This window comes from Scylla paramamosain, chromosome 40, assembly GCF_035594125.1.
Source record: "Scylla paramamosain isolate STU-SP2022 chromosome 40, ASM3559412v1, whole genome shotgun sequence".
NCBI classification, from domain to species: domain Eukaryota; kingdom Metazoa; phylum Arthropoda; class Malacostraca; order Decapoda; family Portunidae; genus Scylla; species Scylla paramamosain.
The window spans coordinates 10,751,604-10,759,103 of NC_087190.1; the positions used below are offsets into that span (position 1 = coordinate 10,751,604).

The following is a 7,500-nucleotide window of genomic DNA, read 5'->3' on the forward strand; positions in this document are numbered from 1 at the left end:
GAGAGAGAGAGAGAGAGAGAGAGAGAGAGAATTCTTTTCTTACCCCAAATCGGTCCTTCTCTCTCTCTCTCTCTCTCTCTCTCTCTCTCTCTCTCTCTCTCTCTCAGATAATTTTCCTTCTCCAGTTGAGCTTCCTAGCGAGAGAGAGAGAGAGAGAGAGAGAGAGAGAGAGAGAGAGAGAGAGAGAGAGAGAGAGAGAGAGAGAGAGAGAGAGGATGTGGATTTGCTTTTAAATGAGTAAATTTTCAAAGATGAATTTATGTATTTTGAGAAAAGCTGCTGTATTTCCGATGGCTAATAAATAAATAAATAAATAAATAAATAAATAAATAAATAAATATAAAAGATGAAAATTCAACCAATATTTCGTTTTATATTACTTTTTTTGTCCTTATCTGAAATTATTATTACTATTATTATTATTATTATTGTTCTTATTATCATTACCTAACATAAGCAGATTTAATCCTATGTAACCTAACCTAACCTAGCCTAACCAACCCAGCCTAGCCTAACCTAACCTAACCAACCTAGCCTAGCCTAACCTAACCTAGCCTAGCCTAACCTAACCAAACCCAACACGACCTAACCCAACCCAACTCAACCTAATCTGACTTAACCTAACCTAACCCAACCAAACTTCACCAAAACCCAACCTAGCCTAATTTAACCTAACCAGACCCTACCAAGCCTATAACCTAACCAAACCAAATTTAACCTAACCCGACAAACTCCGCGGAAAACACACAGACAAATGAAAATCGATGAAAAAAAAAGAAAAAAAAACAGGAAGAGGGCGGAGTTTAAAGAAGGAAGGGAAGGGGAGAGAAAAAAGGATGGAGGGATGGAGGGAAGGAGGTGAGGGGGGAGGGAAGGGATAAAAAAAAAATGCATAATATAAAGAAAATAATGACAAAAGGGGAGGACCGTTAAAGGAGGAGGCGGAGAGAAAGGGAGGGGAGAAGGAGGAAGAGGAGGAGCCAAAGGGAGGGAAACGGAGGTAGAGAAACGAGGGAGAAAGTGAATAATGATAATTATAATAATAACATTAATAATGAATGAGAGAGAGAGAGAGAGAGAGAGAGAGAGAGAGAGAGAGAGAGAGAGAGAGAGAGAGAGAGAGAGAGAGAGAGAGAGAGAGAGAGAGAGAGAGAGAGAGAGAGAGAGAAACCTAAAAACTTGGTCGATTTTCAAAAAGAAGAAGAAGAAGAAGAAGAAGAAGAAGAAGAAGAAGAAGAAGAAGAAGAAGAAGAAGAAGAAGAAGAAGAAAAGAAAAAGATAAATGATGAGAGAGAGAGAGAGAGAGAGAGAGAGAGAGAGAGAGAGAGAGAGAGAGAGAGAGAGAGAGAGAGAGAGAGAGAGAGAGAGATTCAGCCTTTCGTTTTGTGGTCACCTTTAATTAATATTGGAAAATTAATTAGCTCAAACTCAATTAATAATCTTAAAATCCTCCACCTCTTCTTCCTCCTCCTCCTCCTCCCTCTCCTCTTCTTCCTTCTCCTCTTCGTCTTCTATTTTTCTTCTTCAGAATTATTATTATTATTATTATTATTATTATTTTGTTTTGCCTCTTCTTCCTCTTCCTCATATTTCTTTCTTTTCGTCCTCCTCCTCCTTCTTCCTCCTCACTTCCTTCTTATTTCTCCTCTTCACCAATTATTCTTTCCTCTTTCGATTTATTTCCCTTATCTTCCTCTTTCCCCTTTTCTTCTCGTTAATTCTTCTTTTCCTCTTCTTATTGTCCTCCTCCTCCTCTTTTCCTCTTCCTCCTTCTCTACACTTCCTTATTCCTTCTCCCTCTCCTTTACCCTATTCCTCCTCTTCGTCCTCCTCCTCCTGCTTCTCTTCCTCCCTCTCCTCTTCCTCGTAAGATTATTTTTTCTCACGCTAATAAAATTATAATCAAATCTTGGTTACTTGTACATCTCTCTCTCTCTCTCTCTCTCTCTCAATCATCTTGTGCACAATGGTTTCCTTGAGAGAGAGAGAGAGAGAGAGAGAGAGGAGAGAGAGAGAGAGAGAGAGAGAGAGAGAGAGAGAGAGAGAGAGAGAGAGAGAGAGAGAGAGAGAGAGAGAGAGTTATTATTTTTCCTTATCTCTCTCTCTTTTCTGAAATCTTCCTGTGGGAAAATGCGAGAGAGAGGACAAGGGTACTGATTCTCTCTCTCTCTCTCTCTCTCTCTCTCTCTCTCTCTCTCTCTCTCTCTCTCTCTCTCTCTCCCTTCCATTCCTTGTTTTATTCTTTATCTCCATCTTTCCTTTCCTTTCTTTCATGCCTCCGTCTTCTCTTACAGTTTTCCTTCTCCTTTTACTCTTCCTCCTCCTCCTCCTCCATTTTTCTTCTTCTTCCTCAATTTCCTTAACCTCTTCTTCTCCTCTCTCCTATTTCCTACCTTTTCTTTAATTTATCTTTATTCCTTTATCTTCCTTTATTTATTCGTTTATTTTTTAATTCTTTATGTACGAGTAAATGTAAAGATTAAACTGATTCACGTAACACACACACACACACACACACTCTCTCTCTCTCCTCCATTACTGCATTAGCCTTCTCTTCCCTTCCTCCGGCCCCCCCTCCTCTCTCTCTCTCTCTCTCTCTCTCTCTCTCTCTCTCTCTCCTCTCTCTCTCTCTCTCCTTCCATGTGTGTGTGTGTGTGTGTGTGTGTGTGTGTGTGTGTCCCTCCCTACCTATTGTTTCACACTTTGACACCCTCCTCTTCCCTCCTCCTCTTCCTTCTGCATTCTTTCACTCTTCCTCCTCTTCTTCCATCTTTCCGTTTTTTCCATCTCCCTTTTTTTTTCATTTTCTAATTATATTTTATCTTCCTCTTGTTCCTCTCTCTCTCTCTCTCTCTCTCTCTCTCTCTCTCTCTCTCTCTTCTTACTTCTCTATTTTTTTCTTTTCTAATTACTAACTCTTATATCTTCCTCTTTTTCCTCTTCCTGCATTCTTCCCTCTCCTCTTCCATTCCTTTTCTTTGTTTTCTTCTCCTACATAAATTTTCATCTTATTTTTTTTTCTCCATTTCTTCCACTTCTCTCTTTCTCCTTCTTGCATTCCTTTCTCTCCTTGCTCCTCCTCCTTACCTATTCTTTCATCTCCTTTTCCTCCTCCTCTTCCCTAACATGTAACTCACTCTTCCCTCCTCCTCCTCTTCCTCTTCATTACCCATCCTTCATCCATCTTCCCCCACTTCCTTCTTCTTACCTATCCCCTTTCACCTCCTTCTCTTCCTTCACACCTCTCTTACCTTCTTGTCTCCTCCCTCTCTTACCTTCTCCCTTTTCCTCCCCTTCCTCCCTCCTCCTCTCTCTCTCTCTCCCTCTCTCTCTCTCTCTCTCTCTCTCTCTCTCTCTGACACCTAATTTCCTGCCACAGTTTACCTTCATCTCATCTTCTTGCCCCTAAGATCCTATCATGCATTTTGTTGTTTTTTGTTTTGTTTTTGTTTTTTGTTTTTTTCCTTCAAAATTTTCCTTTTTTCTATGATTTTCTTCCTTTTTCTGTGTTAGTTTTCTTCTGTATTTTTTTACTAAGGTTATTTTCTTTGTTTTTTTTTTCTTTTTTATCTCTTTTTTATTATTTTATTGTTTACTTATTTTCAGATTTTTTATTTGAATGATTTTTTTTGTTTTTTTTCTTAATTTTTCTTTTCTCTTCTTTCTATGATTTTTATTGTTTTTTTTCTTTTCTGTTTTTTTTTTTACTTGGGTTCATTTTTGGAGTTTTATTTTTTTATTTGTTTCCTTCTTTGTCTTGAGTTTAAATTGTTTTACTTTTATTTTACTTTTTTTCCTGTTTGGTTTGAAGAAAGAGGAGGAGGAGGAGGAGGAGGAGGAGGAGGAGGAGTATTTTAATTAACCAAACTTAACCTATTTTAACTTTTTTTTTCAACTTAACCTAACCTAACTTGACCTAACCAAACCTAAACAAACCTAACCAAAACCAAATTTGACCTAGCCAGACCTACCTAACTAGACCAAACCTTACCTACCATAATTTTTTTACCTATTCTTAAAATGCCCAAGCTTTACATAAGAAACACAATAATAAGTAAAAAAAAAAAAGTAACTAGATAAAATAAAATAAACAAATAAATAAATAAACTTAATAATAAATAAATAAATAATAAATAAATAAATAAACTTAATAATAAATAAATAAATAATAAATAAATAAATAAGCTTTACATAACCTAACCTAACCTAACCTTAACCTAACCAAACCTAATCTAACATACTGTATTTTAACTTAACCTAACCAAACAATCTAACCTAAACTGCGTTTTGACTTAACCTAACCTAACTTAATCTAACCTAACTTAATCTAACCCAACTTAAACCAAACCTAACTTAACCAAACCTAACTTAACCTATCCAAACTTAACCTAACCAAACTTAACCTAACCTAACTTAACCTAACCTGACCTAACCTAACACTGTAGAATAGAGAAGCAGAGGGTGGAAGTACATGGCAGTGGAAGGAGACAGTGGTAGATGATAGGAGTGAAAAGATGATGATGATGATTCTCACACAAACTAAAGAAGAAAAACCAAGACATTTTTAAAACACACACACACACACACACACACACACACACACAAAATAAATAAATAAACAAATAAATAAGTAAATGAATCAAATAAATACATAGAACAATATAAATAAATCAATGGAAACATAATATCAATGCAAAGACTAAATAAAGCAGGAAGACAATAATATCTAAAAATTAATAAATAAATAAAAATAAATAAATAAAGATGAAAAACAAGGCAATTTCAAATATATGATAAAGAATCAAGAAAAAACAAATGAAAAGATAGTAATAGTAAAAAGAAACACAATAATAAGTAAAAAAAAAGTAACTAGATAAAATAAAATAAACAAATAAATAAATAAAGGACTATTTTTCTTCCCTTCCCTTTCTTTTCCTTCCTTTTATCCTCTTCCTTTTTATTCTTCCCCTCCTCCTCCTCCTTCTCCCCCCTTATTCCTCTCCTTCCTTTCCCTTCTTTCTTCTTCCCATCCCCTTTTTTTATTCTTCTTCACCTTTCCTCTTCTTTCTTCTCTTATCTCCTTATTATTCTCCTCCTCCTTCCTATCTCTTCTTTTTATTTTCCTCCTACTCCCTTTCTCTTTTTCCCCTTCTTCCTTCTTCAATTTCTACTCATTTTTATCTTATTTTGTTTTTCTTCCTTTCATCCTTCCCTTTCCTTTTTCATCCTTTATTCTATTATCTTTTATTCTTCCTTACTCCTTCCCCTTTCATTCATTCATTCATTTTTTTATCCTATTAATTATTCTTATCTTTCCTTTCTATTCTCATTCTTTCCTTCCTCTCTTTTTTTCCTATTATTTTTTTTCTTCATTTCTTCCTATTTCTGTCAGTTCTATTTTACCTTCTCTATTCTCATGTTCTTTTCTTTTGTTTCTCATTCCTCCATTCTTTCTTCCTTCCTTCCTTCCCTTCATTTTTCCCCTTTTCTTTTCTCTCATGTGCCTTTTCTCTCTTCCTTCTTTCCATTACATTTTTCTTTCGTTTCCTTTTTATATTTCTACCTTATTTCCCTTGACCTTTATCTTTTCTTCTTATTCTCTATATTCTTTTATTTCCTTTATCATTCCATCCTTCTCTTTTTCCTTCATTTCTTTACACTTCTACCTTATTTCCCTTCTTTCTTCTTACCCTCTGTATCCTTTTCTCTTCCTCCTCCTTTCCTTCATCCCTTCCTTACCCTTCCTGCATTTCTCCTTCATCCTCCCTCCCCTTTCCTTCCTCCCTCCCCATTTCCCACCCAAAGCACCCCCTCCCCCTCCCAGCTTGGGTACCTGTGGGGTGGGACACTGTGGGTTGCTCTCTTTCATTCACCCCTGGAGGATGGGGGGAGGAGGGGAGGGGAGGAGGGGAGGGAAGAGAGAGTTTGATGGGGGAGGGGTAAAGAAGTTGTAAGGGGGTGTGGGAAGGAAGGAGGGGAAGGAAGGGGAAGAGAACTGGTGGTGTTGGGGGAAAGGGGAGGATAGATGTGGGGAGGTCTGTGGGTATGGGGGAGATTGTGAAGAGATGGGTGGGGAAGGAGGGAGGGAGAGACCTGGAGGGGTTGTGGGAAGGGGGAGGGGATGAATCTGATGGGATCATAGCAGGAGGAGATAGTGGGGAAATGGGTAAGGAGGAAGGGTATGGGTGGGTATGGGGGAAAAGAATAGGAATCAAGAAGAAAATTAAATGGGGAGGAAGGGGATTTAGGTAAGGGAAGGGGGAGTGAGATGAGAGGTTCAGGAGGGAGGGAAAAGGGAGAGAGAGAGGGAAGGAAGGCTAGAGGAAGAAAGGGAAGAGAAAGAAGAGGATAAGAAGAGGACAGAGAGAGAGAACAGGACAGGAAGGGTAAGTGAGGAATGGGAAGAAAGAGAGGAAAGAAAGGGGAAGAACACTAAGGGAAAGGGGGAACAGGTAGAGCAGGGATGGGATATAGGTAGAAGGAATGAGAGAGAAGGACAAGGTAGGAAGGGGTAGGAAGGGGTAAGAGGGAAGGGGAGAGAGAAGGACAAGGTAGGAAAGGGGTAGGAAGGGGTAAGAGGGAAGGGGAGAGAGAAGGACAAGGTAGGAGGGGGTAGAAAGGGGGTAAGAGGAAAGGGGAGAGAGAAGGACAAGGTAGGAAGGGGTAAGAGGGAAGGGGGAGAGAGAAGGCAGAGGGCAGGCAGGGTGAGGACAGAAGGGGGTATGGAAGATGGCAGGGTAGGGAAGGCAGGGAAGGGGCATGTAGGGTGGCAGAGGATGTATGAAGGGTGGGGCATGGGGCAGAGGGGGTATGGAGAGAGGGGGGGCAGGGTAAGGAAGGTAGGGGGGGGTATGATATAAAAAAGCAGGGAGGGCATCACACCACATAAAAAGGCAGGCAGGCTTCCCTCAAAGGGCTGACAGCAGTGGTGAACCCTTTACAAAGCCCCTCAATGGACCCCCTCGCTGCTGGGGGGGGCCAAAGGGTGCTGCCTAAAGGATTATAACCACCCCCACACATTTTTTAGGCTGTTTTTTTCTGCCATCCGGGCCAATTTTTTCATAATAAAGAGGTGCGTGCCAGCAGGGATCAGGGGGGGGGCGCGTGTGGTGGGTTTTTGTCATCGATCGACGCAGCCCGCTGGGGGAGGAGTGCGTGCGTGCGCCCCAACACACGCTGCCCACAGCCTCCCAACACACACACACACATGTACACACACAGACACTCCCCCTAGTTAGTTGAGGGCTTGCGCTGGAGGGGACAAGAGGTGGTGCACTGCTGCTGTCTTCGAGTGTGTGGTGTGTGCGTCTGTGTGTGTGTGTGTGTGCCTGGAGTGTGTTGCAGTGGCTGGCGGGGCAGGAAACACACTCCAGTGATCTCCAGTGATGCAGGAAAACATGGAAAACAACAGCAGCCCTTAGAAAGAAGTGCTAAGTCTTACTGTGTCTTGCTTTCTGAGCTGTGCAAGGATGGAAATTGATAAAAATGCAGCGTTGTAGA

General features: G+C 40.1%; 1 protein-coding gene across 1 annotated transcript in view; it reads right to left on the reverse strand.

The window, feature by feature from the left end:
• The window catches only part of LOC135092416 (isocitrate dehydrogenase [NAD] subunit gamma, mitochondrial-like), a 67,012-nt gene that overhangs the window by 59,294 nt on the left and 218 nt on the right, over positions 1 to 7,500 (reverse strand). The window lies entirely within an intron of this gene.